At 48.6% G+C, this 17,677-nt stretch overlaps 1 protein-coding gene across 1 annotated transcript in view; it reads right to left on the bottom strand.

Moving 5' to 3' along the window:
• PACRG (parkin coregulated) overlaps positions 1–17,677 on the bottom strand; it is a 227,983-nt gene that overhangs the window by 209,009 nt on the left and 1,297 nt on the right. The window lies entirely within an intron of this gene.

Here is a 17,677-nt window from a genome sequence, read left to right as displayed (position 1 = left end):
CACATCTCAACGACACGTCACTTAGATTACGTCACACACACACACGTATCCGAACATGTTTCTGCTTCAGCAGGTGTCTTTGTTCCCTGTCTGGACCTATATCTAAAGACAGACCTGAAGGAGGCACCACAGTGTGCTCAGCCTTGGCCCTGGGGCTGAGGCGAGCCAGTCCGTCTGCCGTCCTAGCTCTGTGTTCGGTCGCCTTCTGCAGCAGGTGGCTCTTTCTGTGGCCCTTTGGCTTCCTGAGATCCATGGGTGTGGGGGATCTTTTTAAACCTTGGGAGTCACAGATAATGTTTTGCTTATGTTCTTGTTGAAATCAGGAAGCCGATGGAAGGCTCCAGAACAGTTGATGTTAACGGAGATTCGTACCGCTGGAAGCCGCTGTCCCCGCTCCGAGCCTGGCACCCCTGCTCGGTGAGGGCCACTCTGCTCCCCCTTCTTCCGGCTCTTCCCTCATTCTCCACTTCAGACACAAGGCAAACCTTTAAAGACGACAGAGCTCTCTGCCTTCGCAAACAAGAGGCCCAATGTGGCTTCTCCCCGTGCACACAGCCCTCCGCTGGCCATGGCCGTCTCTGTGGCCACGTGCTCAGGAGTTTTCTTCTGCCGAATGTTTTCACCGGCTGTGCATCTTGTTAAGCAGCTGAAATGTTTCAGATGATTGGCATCTAAATAAGTAATATTTTACTGTGCTTCGTGGTTTTCTCCAACGATGCATCTTGTGCGTATGAATAAAATGAAAACTGGTTTCATTTGTGTAAAATGCAGAGTTCAATGTGGAAACAAGTTAAATGCGTAACAATAGCATTTGAAGTAAAAAAAAAAAAAAGGGCAGCAACAACACGACAATCTAGACCAGTGTTTCCCAACCTTCTCTCATGATGAGAATCACCTGGTGGAGTTGTTAAAACACAGATTCCTGAATCCCAACTAAGAAGTGCTAAACTAGAATTTTTGAGAACATATAGGTAAAATTGCATACCTAACTTAGTGCTCTGTATATAACATCTGTGTTAGAGCACTAGTTAAGTATACAATTTTACCTATATGTTCCCAAAAATTCTAGTTTAGCACTTCTTAGTTGGGATTCAGGAATCTGTGTTTTAACAACTCCACCAGGTGATTCTCATCATGAGAGAAGGTTGGGAAACACTGATCTAGACAATACTGACCACAAAGCGATATTCCAAAGAGAAGTGTTTTGGGCTGGAATGTGAAAATTCACCCATGCGCTGTTGGGAACGACAGGCGTGTAGGCCGCACAGCTATGATAACAGTACCCCCACCGCACTCCTTCAACCAGAAATACGTCTCCCAGTTTCCACAGCAACCCAATCAATTCTGATTACAAATGCAAGCAGAGCAATTTAGGTCCCAACTAGGGAAAATGAGGAGTCTATTTGTACATTTAGAGAAAATTTGAAATTAGCCTATTTCCCTCATCTGAAGGCCTCTGTGTGATATTCACAATTAAGATAGAGATTAAAAAGAAAAGAAAAAATTCTAACAGACGGTGAACTACATTTTATAAAAAAAAAAACTATTCTCTTTATGTCTTGCAGAGACACTGAAGACATCAGGACGGCTGCTGGATGCGTGGTACTGAATGAATTCAAGGAGACATGTCTCTCCTTTAATTAGACACCAACATTTAAAGGACTGATGGAAACGTGAATGATTCCAATAATCTCTACTTGTTCGGATTAATGCATTTAGCTGTCAAATTAGATTCTAAAATACTTCGATATGAAATTTCCCTTCTTATAATTTTATTATTTACTTAGAACATAAGGATCATCCTAATTAACTATACCTGAAATACCACCCCGGTTAGATGTTATGTTGATTTTAATTGACTTTACTGGGTGACATTGGCTAATAAAATGATACAGGTCTCATGTATGCAATTCTACAGCACATCATCTGAATATCACACTGTGCGTTCACCACCCAGAGTCATTTCTCCTTCCATCACCATTACCCGCTTTCCCCTCTTCTCCCTCCCCCTCCCCTTTCCCCGCTTGTAACCACCATAGTGTTGTCTGTGCCCATGAGTCTTCCTTTTCTGTTCTTTGCTCAATGCCTTCGCCCTTCTCATCCAGCCCCAGCCCCTCCCCATTGGCAGCCGGCAGTCTGCTCAATGTATCCATGCATCGGTCTCCACTTTGTTAGTTTATTTTGTTCATTAGAGTCCACAAATGAGATGTTTTGCTAAGTTAAAGTGCTATCTCCAACGTTAAGTAAATCCTTTATAGAACTGCTTGAGTCTTGCATATCACCAAAATAAAAATAATGTGTATGGTTCAGAAATCCCTTTCCCTAGGGTAGAAGTTTCCAGAGTGGGATTCCTCCTGGTGAGGTTAGTGCATTTGTAAAACATGGTCAAGGCCAACAGAGTGGTTAGGCCAACATGAAACAGTGCCTTCCTGGGCACACAGCTCACTCGGAGGGGCTAGCATCGAGGACATCAGGACCTTATAAATCCAGGAAGAGCTAGGACAGGCCAGCCACAGGTTTGCAGACTGGAGAGAAATAGTAGGCCACCGTCTCCTGAGCACTTCCCCTTGGCCTCCTTGTTGCTGAAACGTGACTTTTGGACATAATATTTCATCATTTCTCCATGAGGACGCACTGACGTCGTAGCTGTGTTCTACCTGCTGACAAGCATTGCGGCTCTGCACGTGTGAGCCCAGTGTCACGTACCGGCGAGGACCGAATGGGGAGGAGAACTTTGAGACAGACCACAGGCCTCTGGGGGAGGAGATGGCAGGCGCCATGGGAAGGTCTTCCGGGAACGAGACTCCCTCCCTGGAGGGTGGGTAACCCGCGATGGTGCCCTCCTGGCGTCCAGAGATCCCTCTGCACTTGGGCCAGATCATTTGATCACCAGAAAAGACTTGATTTCCTTTTCTTTAGCCTTAGGGATACATGCTGTAACTTATGATCCTAGAATAATTTTAATGAGCGAAATGACAGTGTGAACGTCTAAGAAATAATTTTTTCGAATGCGATAAAAAAATTTTATTGGTTCATTATTCCAGTTTAATGTGCTATCATTCAAATTTTCAAAATTTGCTAAATTGCAGATATGCATCTAGGTCAGCAGGAGAGCTAGCGGCTGGCCCTGGGCTGGAATAAATTTATGGCTCCTTGTAAAATGGGAGAGATTCCTCAGATATCATTGAAAAAATATAAATGAAGGCAAACATAAATCTGATTTTTATGTACAAGGAACAAATAAATCTCAGCGAAGGAAGCAAAGTGCTAAAGCCCTAACTACTAAAGTTTTTAATGAGAAATTCTAAACACGATATCTGTTGGGGAATCTGCAATGGAGAAAGTAAATATTAGCATAAATACATATAGTAGAGAAAATGAGGAAGATTCTGTTTTCATATGCTAATGTAACAATACTTCCAGAAGGCTCCTGGAGTGAGTGCATGTCCGATGCCACATGTAAATTAACATGGGTGCTTTTCCTTTATGAGAATGCTTCTGTACACAGTGAAACCCTTCACATTGATCACAATATGAAATAAAACTATTTTATTATAGATAAATAAAATAAAACCATTTTATAAGAGAGCAGCTCACACCTGATAATCTAATCACCAGCTGGTACGTGCTCTGTAAGATCTTAAAGATGTCAAGGATGGACCTGCTACTGCCATCAGTGACTTCACGCCCCCGCTGTGGGTACAGTGAAGACGACCTGGTTTTGATCCTCTCTACTTTTTTTTGTATGTTTTTTATTGATTTTAGAGAGAAAGGGAGAGAGAGAGAGAGAGAGAGAGAGAGAGAGAGAGAGAGAGAGAGAGAGAGAGAGAGAGAGAGGGAGAAATGCAATCGGGTGACTCCCATATGTGCCCTGACCAGGGATTGCAACCATTTGGTGCACAACACGACACTCAACCGACAGAGCCGCACTGGCCAGGGGATCCACTGCTTGGCAGCCAGAGCAGCGAGTCAGTCCTCTCCAGGGACTTCGCCAGGAGAGAGGACACGCCTCCACCCAGAGACTTGGGCAGCAATGCCCGGCTCAGCTATGTAACAGCCAGGCACTGAAACAACCCCAGTGCCCACCAACAGGCGGTCAGACAGGGCGGGCTGCGCCCAAAAGGTGTGTTTCTAACCATGGAAGGAATGAAGCATCGGGACATGCAGCCCCGTGGCTGCGTCTCAAGGTGATCTGCTCTCTGAAGGAGCCAGTGGACAACAGGTGCTCCTGCTCTCTGAAGGAGACGGCAGACAACAGAAGAAGAGCATGTTCTTCAGAACTCCACCTGCAAAGCGCCCTGGACAATGCCAGCTGGCCTACAGGGGGGACAGCGGATCCCCGGGTACCCAGACCCGGAGGAGGGGTGGCGGGGACTACAAAGAGGCACAGGGAGCCTCGGGCGACGGATATGTTCCATATTCTGATTGCTGTGGCGACGTCACAGTTGTACATGCATGTCAAAACACATCCAATTCTACACCTTAATAAATGCAGTTAATTGCTGGCACCCTGATTAATCTCTCTGAAGAAAAGAAGTAGTCACACAGCGTATTACTGTATTACAGATTAGAAATACCTGTGGTAACCTACTTAAAAATGGTGGCCCACATTTTATTCAACCCCAGCAGTTCACTCCCCCCACTGTCCTCACTATGGCACTTCTTATGTGTGGGTGCCGGATCGGGGATGGAGGGAGGACTCCGTGGTGAGAAAGCAGGTGTCCGCCTGTGCTTCTACCAGGAGACGGAGGGTTCTGGTATGGCTCTGGCTTCGCTGAGCCTCCTCTCTCCTTCTAACTGATTCTTGGCTCACTTTGGGGCCGTAGCTTTAGATACAGACTCAAATATCTGTCTCTGCTGAATCCTGGGAAGGTATCTCCCAGGTCTCTCTCATCTTAGGTCCAACCCTGGCTGGATCAATCCGGCTGGTTCTGGTTTGCCAGTGTTAGCTCTGGACCCACAGGTCTGGGCACTCCGAAAGGCACTTGGTGGGATTTCGGTCATGCCCCGTACACCCAGCACCTTGCTGCTGATTTTGCCTTTGAGATCCCGCCAAGGTTTTTCTTTTTCTTTTTTTTTCCCCCCTTCAAGAATTTTTATTTTCTTTGTAGAGGGTACTAATCTAAAACACCATTCTTGTGATTTTTATCAAAGTATCAAGTGTTGGTAAGTTTAAAATCAATCAAATTAGCTTCTAACCGTAGTGACAGAAGGACAAATGTGATCTAAAGAAGGGTCTTTTCATCTACAAGAAAGGGTTCATCCGTCACCGACATTTTTCTCTACGAGAGATGAAGGTGAGGGAATGCGGACAGGGGAGAGGGCATTCACAGCTGAACTGCTTTCACAGAAGAAGGTGAAATTAAGCAGCAGGAAAGCACAGCTGAGCATCTTTTACGTCTAGAGCACTGCCAGGTGCGGAGCGGGACAGGGACAGGACTATAAGACATCAGCCACTCACACTGGGTCTTATGAAAGCCACATGCCATGGGCTTCTAGCACATTTTCATTATGAACTCCTAATCATGACAGAAGATGACTTTGCATATGTAAATCTCTGTGCCTATGTGTATAACCTAGTGCAAACATGGCTGATTGTGATGCATCTTTTACTCAGGAAATTCCAAAGGGAAGCGCCACCTACATGCAGCCAGCCCTCATTATCGCTGTAAATTACCAATATTTACTCTTTGCCACTGCGGCAGTGCTGTGTCATCAATACCTCAGGAAAATTCCAAAATATATTTAAATATAATACCTTGTTAAAGTAAAAAGTTTTATGGTCATGTGAAAATATTTGACAGCGTGCCATTTTTCTTAATTTTGAAATAAAGTTATACTTTTGTGATGTAAAATAACTTGTTTAAAAGTTGTTTTTAATTGACTTCAGAGAGAGGAATGGGGAAAGAGAAAAACATGGATGTGAGAGAAACATCCCATGTTGCCCCTGGCATGCACGCCGACCAGGGGTCAAGCACACAGCCCCTCGTGCACGAGAGGACACTCCACCGGCAGGTCCTCAGCGGCCGGCTCGCTCTCCTACAAAGTGGGGACAGGTTTGGTGCGGGATTTCCTGTCTGTCTCGGGGACTTCGTACTCATCGCTCAGGAGCTGGGGAGAGGCGATCTGTGACACAGACTTCTCTGTGGGCTCTCGTCTAAGAATAAACCGGAAAAGGGAGGTCGCCAGGATCTACCTTGTGCCCATTATTTTATTTGGCATTTATTAAATAATCATATTTTTCTAGTCTTACTTTCTCTGGCTTATGCTTCATAATGACTTTAAATTGGGGTAGTAGGGTAATTCTGAAATATAAATTCTTACTTATACAACACAATTATTCTTTATAATACCCATTCGCTTGCCTTTTCCCAAGTGACAGTAGCTTCGGTAAATAAACAGATTCTGGATAACGACACCCTACATTTCGTTGAGGCTGGGACTCTTCCATGAACAGGTTAGGAACATCCTCTCCCCGAACGTGACCCTCTTCCCTGCGCAGCCAGCCCCAGAGCCCCCCACCTGCTCTCGGCCTCCGCTCCTGGGTCCCAAGCATGAACCCACGTGTCTCCTGCCTCATGTTCTAGTCCCACAGGGTCAGCGGCCACTCACCCCCGAGCAGAAGAACCCCCACGGATTCCCCAAGGCCCACAGGGCCACGCCTGACCTTAGCCTCCCGGCCTCCGGCCTGTGAAATCCGTGTCTGCTCCTCAGACTCTGTCTGGGGCAGGGGCGGCAAACTCATCAGTCCATAGAGCCAACTATCAACAGGACAACGATTGAAATTTCTTTGGAGAGCCACATTTTTTAAATTTGAACTTCTTCTAACGCCACTTCTTCAACATAGACTCGCCCAGGCCGTGGTATGTTGTGGAAGAGCCACACTCCAGGGGCCAAAGAGCCGCGTGTGGCTCGCGAGCTGCAGTTTGCCGACCACGAGTCTGTGGCATGTAATCGCGGCGGCCGAGCTGACGGGACGCCGCCTCAGCAGGACCGCCCGGCCAGGGGCTGCTGGTGGCTTCCCGCCAGCTCTGGCCCCCGATCCACGGGAGAGATGCCACTCATCTCTGTGCTTGTGTCGGACGCCAACCCTGTCAGGGTTACAGGATGCGAGGATGATTTAACGTCAGAATGCATTTAATTCAATTCACATTCATTAACACTAACAGACTGAAAGCACAAAACAAGATCTCAAAAGATGCAGAAAGTGTCTGACAAAACCCAAAACTCTACGCGCGCGCGCACACACACACACACACACACTCACACACACACTCACACACACACACACTCACACACACACACACACACTCACACACACACACACTCACACACTCTCACACACACTCACAGACTCACATCTTAGCCAAGAGAGATGAGAAAGATTGTTATTGTCCCCAAACCACCCTGTGCCTGCTATACAAATCTAACTTTTTAGGATTTTTATGGAACCTGACATTTATCCTAACCCCCTAGAGACGGTAAGGGACCCCGAATGTCCCAGGGGATACAGACAAGCTGGGGTGCCTCACCTCACTGAGCACCAACACTGACAAAGCCACAGCCGGCGTGTGTGACGCCGATCAGCCCGGCACGCGGACGCAGAGGGAAGTTCCGGCCCAGCAGCACCTTGTGGCTCAGGAGCGCGTGTGGAGCCTGGTACAGGGAGGGCCCTCTGCACGTGGGGACCCCCGGCCCGCGGGGTGAGAGCCAAGGACACCTGGCTTTCAACCCAGTGGAATATGCGGGCCTGGCAGGCCCACACACTCCCCAGTGGTCGGCAAACTCATCAGTCCACAGAGCCAAAGATCAACAGCACAACGATGGACATTTCCTTTGAGAGCCACATTTTTAAAGCTTAAACTTCTTCTAACGCCACTTCTTCAGAATAGACTGGCCAGGTTGTGGTATTTTGTGGAAGAGCCACACTCAAGGGGCCAAAGAGCCGCATGTGGTTCGCGAGCCATGGTTTGCCGACCACTGTGGAGTATTTCTGCCACGACGGAAAGCGCATTCCCGAAAAATCGCTCCGGGACATAGCCAGGTGTGCGGGGGATGAACGAAAGCAGCCCGCAAAAGCAACGCCACCGGGTGCCAGAGCACGGCATGACCAGCCTCAGACACCTACCCACACAGCAAAGACATGCACCTCCTCACCCGCAAACACGACACACGGAGGAAAGCGAGCTGCACCTCAAGGAACAGGACCGGGCGGGGAGTCCGGGCGGACAGGGAGCTGCCTCACCCTCCGGGCTCCTGAGAGCAGGGCCCGCCCAGACCGGGAGCGGTGCCGCCGCAGCCCCTGAGCGCTCTGCGGGCCTGGGCCCAGCGGGGTCCGCCTGCACCCAGCGCCCCCTCACTCACGTGGTGCTGACATCGGCCCGTTTAGGAACGAAGCCTGAGCCAGAAGGCACCCAGAAACACGCAGTGCGACCGATGGCCCGTGAGGAGGCCGCCCGGAGCAGGGCTGCCAAATTTCAATTCCACGCGCACTCGCTGTTACATGTATGATCACACGGGCACGCACCGCAGCACATGGGAGCGATATATGTGAACTTCAGGTTCTTGGTTAATTTGGGGGATGGAAAGATTAATGTATGGAGGAAGACTTATTATATCTATAAAACTGGAAGCTTATTTAAATATATATCTAGACTTGTCAAACTTAGGTAAATACATGACTCATTATTTTCTATCCTTGATCATTTACAGTTTTCAAACTATGGGAAACAATTAAAATACAACATGAGGTTCAATGGGAGCTTTCTTAAATTTAAGAGTTAATAAGGAAGCTGGATATAAAATAAATATAAAAGCACTTATTGAAACAGATGCACAGTATAGGCACGAAGTGATGAAGTGTGTTATTACAAGTGAAGACACTAAGATAAGAGAGATATTTTCTAAGTGAGGTCCATGCCCATTGCAATTGCAAAGGAATATTTCACTTTGGCATATTATTCAAAGGTCACCTGGAAGGTTAAACTGATAAAAAGTGGAAATGCAAAATCAACGTTCTGGATAGGAACTAACCGGAGAGATCACCCTCATCGGTTTCTAAACATATTACCAAGTTATAATCTTCAAAGTCATGTTCCATTGGTTAAACATTCCTCTCAAATACCTGAGTATTATGTGTAATTAGAATACAAGAGTAACAAATCAGTGGGCAGCAAAACACCTCTCTCTCTCTCTCATAAAGTTTAGTTATCTGACAATTAGTTTTTCAAGATCTTTCCAAAATACTCTGTCCTCAATGTCCTGAATCCTTACTAATCACCAATTAGACTGGCCCCAGGACATGGAGTCACAGTCTTGGAGGGTGGGGCCCAGCAGTCAGTAGCTTTAAGCTCCTGGGTGACTCCAATTTGCAGCCTGAGACCCACAGCCTTGGGGTTGCCAACCATCTCTACTGTGTGGCGGACAGGTTTCGGAGGAGCTGAGCTACAATCCTCTCACCCCACGGCAGGGGAGGGGGTGGCAGGTGAGACCCTCGAGCTGGGACCCCTGGGGCTGGGCTGCAGTGGGGAGGGGAGCAGCCAGGCCCTGCAGGTGGCCACGTCAGTCACACCTTCCTCAGAGTCTCCGAGCTTAACCGCCCATTCTGCCCAGAGGTGGGAGTTCACGGGGCTGTGCTAAAACGCACCCATTGAAGGAAGACAGAAAAACAAGGAGGACGCATCGCCAACCTGCTGTGTCCGGGTGAGGTCGGAGGGTCGGAGGTGGCAGGCAGAGGTGGCAGGTGGCCGGCGGGAGCCTGCCCTGGCAGCTCAGGGGCCAGGCAGGACGCCCCTCTGCACACCCCGCTCACCCACTCCCGCAGACGGGCCGTGCAGACAGCCGTTCCCCAGGGCGCACACGCCTGGGCGTGGCAGGAAGCCCACGGGGCCACGGGAGGAATGCAACCGCACGGACGGCGCCAGCTGGAATCCCTCTCCTTTCCAGTCCACGTCAGAAGGAGCCCACGCTGACCGTGAGGACATGTATGTTAACAGCGCATCTGCTGAGGCAGAGAACTGGTATGCATATGTGCACGACCCTGGGCGCAGACAACGGGGTGGAGGAGGCCCGGGGCAGGGCAGGGGCAGGCTAGAAGGGGTCCATGGGAGGAAAGGGGACATATGTAATACTTCCAACACTAGAGATTACAAATAAAATAAATGGCTCTGAGGATTTTTCTCTGAGAATGGGCGCAGGGACGGCCTGGGCTCCCTATGGGGCTGCTGAGCTGCGTCCCTGATGAGAAGGAGATGTGTGTAACGGTCACCTCTCAGCAGCAGATGCCAAGAAACTAGAAAGAAGTCTGAGCATCAATCAACAGAAATCCTGGCCTTGGAGGTCGGCAAAACCGACTCCTCTGCAAAGGCCTCCTGCCTGCCTTACAGGTACTTCCCAGTCCTACTGTCTGTTTTCTTTCTCATCATTAGTTTCTTTTCAAAGCCTGTGTCTTTATATGTTATCGGGAGTCAATTAAAATTGGTCCAGGGATGTATTATACATATTACATATACATAAATACATAAATACATAAATAAAATGTTTGAGATCATTTTTCTTACAAAAGATACTTTTTTTCTTTTTATATTTTAAAGAGAGGGGGATAAAAGTCACTGTTAGAGAACAGAAAGGGAACTCAGCATGGGGAGAGAGACTCGCGATAGAAATGCTTTAGGTCCGTGGTCTGCAAACTGCGGCTCTCGAGCCACATGTGGCTCTTTGGCCCCTTGAGTGTGGCTCTTCCACAACATACCACAGCCTGGGCGAGTCTATGTTGAAGAAGTGGCGTTAGAAGAAGTTTAAGTTTAAAAAATGTGGCTCTCCGAAGAAATGTCAATCGTTGTCCTGTTGGTATTTGGCTCTGTGACTAAGGAGTTGCTGACCACTGCCTCAGGTCATTTGGAACAGAGTGTGAAAAACTAAAGGCATTCCGAGTAAGACAAGGCAAGCCAAGAAAGAAACAGAAGAGAGGCTTGGAAAGCCCTTTCCAAAAAGAGGCTAATCAAAGGGTAGATAAAGATATTCAAAAAGTTTTAAACTTCGCTAGTCACAATAAAATAAGTAACAAACCCACAATGAGATAACATTATGTACCCACTAGAATTTCTAAAAGGCAAAATAAAGAAAACGCCAGTTATTGGTGAGACTACAAAGCAAATGGCCCTCTCAGAGCTGGCAGAGATTACGTTTAAAAAATCAGTATGGAAACTTTTGATATAGTTACTAAAACACACCCAGCAATATTCCCAGGGATATTTCCTTGGACATTCATGCATGTGTTCTCTAAAAATGTACTAGAATTTCCTTAGCAGTACTTTGTAGCAGTCCTAACCTCAAATTCACACAAAGGCACATCAGCAGAGGGACGGGTAATTGGAATCTTCACAGATAAAAGTACTATCCAGTGGTGAGTATGGAAGGTCCACCGTCACCTGCAGATGCATTTGTGAGAATCTCAGAGGCAGACACCAAAGGACGGCATATTTTATGATTCCGTGTACATAAGCACACATGTTGACAGGGTTCAGGGCTTGAGGAGGATCTGGCAGTGACCGGACAGGCCTGAGGGGCTAGGGCTTGGTTACGCTTGTTGATCTGAGTGCTGGCGAAACCAGTGTGTTTGGTTTTATGTTTATCCACTGATACACATACACTGTGCGTTTGCTGTTTACACATTATACATCAACCAGAGTCTATAAACAAATATCAAAAGAAAACTTGTCTGAGTCAGAAAAATCTAGAAAAAGAGGTTCCATTTGTTGCTCTGCCATTTAATGTGCCCCCAAATCACAACAGCAAACACTTAAATTGTCTTAGATTTACATGCTAAGTGTGGAGAAAACAGTCTGCCTGCCTCCTCATAGGATTGGTTGGAAAGCCACATGGATAGATGACTGGTCTTATATATTAAAATAAAGCATATATAAAGCTGCTATCATTAATACACATGGAGCATTCAAAGCAAATAGAAAGATATTTGATATAACTTAGTGTAATTTCTTAGAAAGAGTCATGTAATAACCCTCTGGCCAACTGCAGGAAAAATAAATCAAAATTCTTAGCTCACTCCCTAAACCAAATGAATCAAGATGAAGCGAAACTTTAAAATGGCAAATGGGGAAAGAGCCGAAAAAGGCCCAAATAGAGGGGAAAGCCTAAACCTTTCCCATTCTCTTAGCTCAGAGAAAGCTTTGCCAAGCCAAAGCATTTTAACGTTTTACAATGAGCATATATAACTTTCATAATAAGCTAATTAAAATATGGCATAAAACGTTTTAAATTAATCTAATTCCTATATTTCATATTTGCATAACTCCACTAGCACTTTCTTGAAGCTGCTAATTCAAAGATAATTGTCTCATTATAGGATAAAACACTGTCATTTATTAATTCATTTGGCCAAAATCAAAAAGCACCTACTATGTGCTGGGAACTTTCTTAGAGCTGGAGATCCAGCAGTGACTGACCAGTGACAGTCCCCGCCGCGAGGAGCTCGCCCTGCAGTGGGAGAAGATGTGAGCTGTGCTACGTTAATACGAAAGGGTAAAAGGCATTTATGAGGAAAATGCAAAACAGAGAGCAGCTAGGCGTGCTGGACGGAGGGGTGATTAAGGAGTTTGAAGTTTAAACAGTCGGGGAAGTTTTCATTAAAAAGTTAGTTTTTTAGACCAGCGTTTTTCAACCGCTGTTCCGCGGCACACTAGTGTGCCGCGAGATGTTGCCTGGTGTGCCGTAGGTGCAGACAAGACAAGAATTTTATAATTTTTCACTATTTTGTTTACTTAATATTTCATAATAAAGTAATTATAAAATACTTTCTTTGTGTTTATTTGATTCCTATTCAAGAGAATTGCTTTATATATAGTCAATATAGGCACAGAGTTAAATTTTTTAACATTTTCTAATGGTGGTGTGCCTCGTGATTTTTTTCATGAAACAAGTGTGCCTTTGCCCAAAAAAGGTTAAAAAACACTGTTTTAGACAAATATGAAAGGATCAGAGGATGGTGATATGCAGGGGAAATGCACTTCGGGAAGAGGGAACGGGGGGAGAGGCAAAGACGCACAGGCAGCCATGCAAACTGGTGGGTTCAGGGAACTGCAAGGGGTCCGCTGTGGGTGGAACAGAATGAGCGAGGGTGACAGTACTGAGACTGATGGATAAAGACGATACGGCAGCTACACGAGGCCTCACAGGAGGGTAAGAACTCCAGCTTTTGCTCTGAGTGAGGGGAGCAGCCACCGAGGGTTGGAGGTGAGCGTGTCCTGATCCGGCTGCGTTAAAAGAAATCTTCTGGGCTCCTGGAGTGGAGGAGGGCGGTTATGAAAATCCAAACTAGAGACAGAGAACAATCAGAGCCACAGAAAAGAGGGAGGCGATGAGGTAAGAAGTAAGGGTAGAATTGCCTTCCTTCGTTCCTCAGACATGTGCGTGCACTGTGAGGTGCTGGCCGGAGGATAGAAATGAGGCAGACACAGATTCTGCCCGCACGGGGCTGCCCACGAGGAGATCACACATATGCAGAACTCACTCCGATACACAGAGGCATGCACTGAACGGAGGGCAAGTTTTCGTCTTGGTTGGCAAAGGGGGTGGGTGGTGTGGATTGAAGCAGCTGGGCGGCAAAGACATAAGCTCCATGTTGGCGTGCGTCCTGCCCTTCCAGAGGGCGGGATGCCAGCTCCTCAAACAGTGCTTGGCCCCGCGACCAGAGCACACTTGTTACCCAACGACCGGGTGAGCGCCGAGCGCAGAGATGTGGGGAGAAGGGCACTGAGCAGACGCAGCAACATCCGCAAACCCACAGCCAGGAAGAGGTACAGTCCACCGTGGCAGGAGCAAGTGAGGAGAGCGGGGTGCGGCCAGAGCCCAGAACAGGCTCAGGCCAGGGCGGGTCCTGCGGAGCCACAGGCCCGGGGCTTCCCGAGAACAGAGGCCCCAGAGCCCTCAGCAGGGGGAGCAGCACGGAGGGAGCTAGAGGAGGGGTGTGGGCCGGACAGCGGATGAAGAAGGCCAGCCGAGGGGTGGACGGGGTCCAGCGGCCCGTGTGGAGGCTCCTGGGAGAACCTCCTCTAAAGTCCATCGGGCCAGGGCCCGGCCCCTCCGCCAGGAGCTCCTCCACGGCACTGAGTGTCTGCGGGTGCGTGTTTATTTGTACCGTGATGATCCCCTTTTCTTCACTAGAAACAGTCAGTGCCCGTGGAGGACACCTCTCTTCACCCCCGATTTCCCTCGTTTCCTTCGCTCCACCCAGAAAGCACCTGAGGCTTCCGCTGCACACAGCCCGCCGTCAGGCTGCGACCCTCCGCCGCGCCTGCAGCTGCTGCGGCCATGGGTGCAGGTGGCCACGGGCGTGAGAGAAGTGGCCCTGCACCTCCTGCCACACCCTCCCTGCCAGGGCCCAGGGCAGCGCTCCTCTCCTTCCTGCCTGTGTCTGCTTGCAGGCGCTCCTCCCCCTTTCTCCCTGGGGACACACTGTTGGAGAGAACGCCCTTTTGGGACTAGAGACTTTTCTTGGGCCTTTTTCATGATTTTGGGGGGGTCAGGGGGGGTTGAAGGGCAGGGGGCAAGAGTGGCTGTAAGGATCTACCTGTGGGGGGCGGCTACAGCGTTTGGACAGGTTCAAGCCTCGCACTGATGAGAGGGCACAGTCCTCTCATGGCCACGTGCAAGTCCCAGCACAGTGACAGCCAGCAGCTGCGGTGTGAGCGTGCCCCTGTGGTTCGAACACGTGGCCCCCCGTGCCTGAGTGATATCGACTGCAGGTAAACAAAGCCTGATCAGGTGCAAGTCATTGAGGAGGATTGAAACCCAGGAGAATGCTGTAAACATCCTGACCACGCCCTTAGTTTGCTTCGTGGCATCGGCTATAAAATAAAGACCCGGCTGGGAGCTTGTGGTGCTGCTGGGTCCCCATCCGGGAGCAGCATTCTACCGAGTCCCAGCGTTCCTTCTCCTGTCTCTTTTCTAACCCGTTACCGCCCCCTCTCAGCGTCACTGAGCCTGGCTGAGCTGGCGGGCACAGAAGGTGCCAGGGGCTCAGTACACCATGTCCGTGCCAGCTCCCCACACCTATCTTTCTTTGGCTTTCTCAAAAACGAAAGAGACAGGACTCTGAGTAAATGCTACCAGTGGAATGTGAGTGCCATGTGGCACAGTGGTGGGTCATGCCCGAACAGGAAGTCCTCTGCTTCCTCTTGCCCCACCCCACGCCCCAGCGGGGACAAGGACTTGGCCCTGGTGGTGGTGGTGGTGGGCCCGCCCTGCCCCCGCCCTGCCCCCGGGCGTCATCCTACAGGATGTGAAGCAAGAAGAGCCCACGTCCCGGCCCTCGCTCGTGTGGAAGGCGGGCCCAGCCTGCCTGGACGGTGTACGGGCTTGGACTTGTGTATGTGAGAGAAGCAGCTTCCATCCCGGTGAAGCTGTCACCATTTGGTCTCTGCTAACAGCAGCCCAGTCAGCACCGGAACACATCGCTCATAGATCACAGCTGTGCGTTGAATGAATATGATTGTAAGTAGAAGAGTTACTATGTAAGTAAACTAATAATAGGTATTTTCCCATTCCCCTGAGCTGTGAGCAGAAAGCATTTGTAGTGCATTGGAAAACAGCCACACAGAGCTTCCCCTGCAGGGAGGTTCTGGGCCGGGACCTGGGCCCGGGCCTCACCTGCTTTGTCACAGGGAGACGGGCATGCACAACGCACACGCCCTGCCTCGGAGGGGAAGCCAGGCCGCGCTCAGCTGGCTGCTGTGCCGAGTCGGTCTGCACACCACACACACGGCCTTCGCCGGGAAAAGACGAGAAAAGCTTCGCACTGAGTGTCACAGCATCTTCTCAGGCAAACGCCGTCCCCAGAGGAGGGAGGTGTTTGTGCTGTGGGCGGCGGGCACTGCGTGTTGTGATGGGAGCGCAGCCACACTGCAAGGAACTCTGGGAACGACTTGCTGCTGAAGAGCAAAGCTTGACACCGGGATTGAAAACATTTGCATCTGCACGTGTTATCGTGTTGTAAATAAGTGAGTGTCTTCCTACTTGAACTTGGACATTAAATAAGGATGCCTGCTTGCACAGCCCCGCTGATCAGATGTGCTTACGGTCAGGTTCCTGTGCTGCCATCACCGGAGCACTGGCCCCCGTGAATCCACAGGAAGCGCCCAGAGCTTCCCCCGCCCCCGGGAGAGGCACCAGAGCCCCTCTCCTCACCCCCCCCCAATAGAGGCGCCCAGAGCTCCCCCTCCTCACCCCCCCCCCCAGAGAGGCGCCCAGAGCTCCCCCCAACCTCCCAGAGAGGCACCAGAGCCCCCCTCCTCACCCCCCCCCATAGAGGGCCCAGAGCTCCCCCAACCCCCCAGAGAGGCGCCCAGGGCTCCCCCTCCTCACCCCCCTAGAAGAGGTGCCCAGAGCTCTGGGGGAGAGGCGCCCAGGGCTCCTGGAGAGGCCTGTGTGTGTGTGTGTGTGTGTGTGTGTGTGTGTGTGTGCTGGAAGAGCACTGCAATGTGAGTCAGGCGGCCACGTGCTGGGAGTGAGGAGCGGAAGGAAGCCCTAACAGGAGGATGGTGCGGGAGCAGCTTTAGGAACAGGACTTGTCATCAGGCGGGACACAGGCCTGTTATCTTCAGAACAAAGAGAAACATCAAGAAAAGACGGCATTTTGCCTTGATAATGACAAAAGGTCGGTACTATTGAAAACAGAAACGTTGACATGTAAACACTGAAAATGAGAAAATACTATTTCCTACACCACTGACGTTGTTGTGTATGAACGGGATTGTCTATCTATCTTTGATCAAGACCTTATTGCTGTTGGTGGTGTTTGCCTTGGCGTAGTAAGCACGGGGGCTTTGTCTTGCTGATCCTGAATTCCCAGAACGCTGTGTGACAGCTTATTAGCTTCACTTAAAAAGGACGTGTTGATTAAAGGAGTAAGTAAATAGCTGAATACTGTTTGCGTCCGATAGTTATGATTTCCACTACATCAAGTGAGACAATTACCCATCATGTTTTGAAGATCCCAGTAAAAAAACATTTTAAACAAAGAGATTTTCTTTTTAAAATATGAAAACAGGATAATTTCTGTCAAATATGTTGCTTATAAAGAAGGCTGCTTCATAGTCAAGTTTTTTTTCTTTTTCTTTTTGAGTCTTTTAAGCACACTTATTACATTTGGCAATACTGAAATATTTAACTTTCCAGAACTATGACTTTAGTGTAAAGCCTTTTAAAAAATAAACATGATTAAGAACATGAGTTTAGAATAACAGAGAAAGAATCTGACCAATATTTTTTATGTGGAAAAATATAACATTGAAAAATCACTAAGATTATAAAACCATGAGCTTGAACGGTGATGGGTTTTGTTGTTTGCTGATCAGTAATCATCTTGGCTGCCATGACCACCTAGTCACATGAAATACACACAAAGGACTGAAGCTACAACTAGCCGAGTTTTCGTCCATTTTCAATGAATTTTAACTATTGTAAATCCACTGACCCACGTTCCAGTGAATTCCATCTGTGTAGCAATGTGGAAATCTGACTTGGGGGGCCTACAGGTGTTCTGTTATTCATGTTTTCATTAAGAATGTGGTTTCAGAATAGGTATTAGTTTTGCAACATTTATACAAAACCAATACTGTGATACTGGAAAGCAATACCATTCACTTAACGAGTTGCTATG

This window comes from Pipistrellus hanaki (genome assembly GCF_964339955.1).
Source record: "Pipistrellus hanaki genome assembly, chromosome: 7".
NCBI classification, from domain to species: Eukaryota; Metazoa; Chordata; class Mammalia; order Chiroptera; family Vespertilionidae; genus Pipistrellus; species Pipistrellus hanaki.
Note: the sequence above shows the minus strand (reverse complement) of the source record. Positions and strands in the feature narration are given on the sequence as shown.